Genomic DNA, 1,678 nt, shown 5'->3' on the forward strand with positions numbered 1-1,678 from the left:
CATTACTCATTCCGACAATAGAAATGTCAAAGCTGCCAACTTGACATTCGCGCTGAGTGGCAGGCGTGTTGGGGACGCAATTAACTCCATTCGCGTTGCTTCTACAGCAAGGAACATCGTTTGAGTCACAATAACCGCAGTCGCAGGCGATACACACCATCACGTCTGATCCTGAGGCATCTTCCGCTGTCTGACATCCGGTCCCGTCTGGACACGCGTCACAAGCGTCTGTGGAACAACCACACGCCCCGTCAAATGTGATGAACTCTCCGGGAGGACAATCCGGGCAAGACGATGTCGTCGTCGTAGTGGTAGTGGTAGTCGACTCTGTTGTTGTCGTCGTCGTCGGCGTCGTGGTAGTCGTTGTCGACTCTGTGGTCGTCGTCGTCGTCGGCGTCGTGGTAGTCGTTGTCGACTCTGTTGTTGTCGTCGTCGTCGGCGTCGTGGTAGTCGTTGTCGACTCTGTGGTCGTCGTCGTCGTCGGCGTCGTGGTAGTCGTTGTCGACTCTGTGTTCGTCGTCGTCGTCGGCGTCGTGGTAGTCGTTGTCGACTCTGTGTTCGTCGTCGTCGGCGTCGTGGTAGTAGTAGTCGTGGGCGGACTTGTCGTCACATCATCTCGAGTGCAAATGTATCCATGCTTCACTTCTCCACGAGAGCGCATGCACTTTCTAACTTCGCAAATCGACAGGAGCTTTCTGCACTGCCTCCGCGCACTGCGACGGGAACCACACTGCTCCGGACAGACTTTTGGTCTCGGGGTCGGGATAACTACTTTTGGCACACACTTCACACCAGGGCGAGAACGACCTCGAACAGTCCGAGTACACGACACAAGCACACAATGGCTACGGTAAATGGACTGCTTGCATTGTCGGGTACCTCTACGTTGACTAAGACACTTCGAGGGGCAAGAGTGCTTCGGCAGAGGCGGAGGCGGGGGCGCGACAACCTTCGGAGAACAACGCTTCCTACGCCTCCCTTTGCTGAGGCGGCAATCATTCAGTGTGCAGGATGATTTTAAACGGCACTCCTTTCGAGCTGCTGAGGTTGAAACACACCTGTCCGAGCAATGGTCGTGATGAACCAGGCGAACAAAAGTACCGTCGATGAGGGCGACAACGATCAAAGTTAATGTCATACAGATGAGGAACTTCATGCTGGCCTTCACTCAGCTAAACTCTGATACCTTTTTCCAGATGGGATCAAAGAGTGGATAAGCGGTAAAATAGCGGAGGGACCTGCTGTTTATATGCTGCTTTTCAAGTTTCCGTTGCACTTGGTCCCAACTTCGAAACGCTGCAAACACGCATTCTCGCCATTTAATAGATCCGTATCGGACAGACGTGGGATGACCCTGTATCTAGCTGCCAAGTTAGGCATCCCAGATGGATACAGTAATCCCCGGTACAAGAATGTCACTTTAAGATAATACAATAATGTTGTACAGGGGCTGGGCGACTCCTGCAATTCTAAAATCGCAAAATGTGTTGACCAAATTGGGATTTTGTGACACGCAAACGGCGCGTTGTGCACACACAACGCGCCGTTTTCTCGGACGGGCGACCCCTTGCTAGGTTAAATGTGTACCTTGCTAGGTTAAATGTGTATCGCACAAATATCAAAATGTGCGCGCGTACAATCTAAATTTACTGTACACAGAGAAAGCATCGGCCGGGCG

The sequence above is a fragment of the Chondrus crispus genome, genomic scaffold, assembly GCF_000350225.1.
Source record: "Chondrus crispus Stackhouse genomic scaffold, scaffold_10, whole genome shotgun sequence".
NCBI lineage: Eukaryota > Rhodophyta > Florideophyceae > Gigartinales > Gigartinaceae > Chondrus > Chondrus crispus.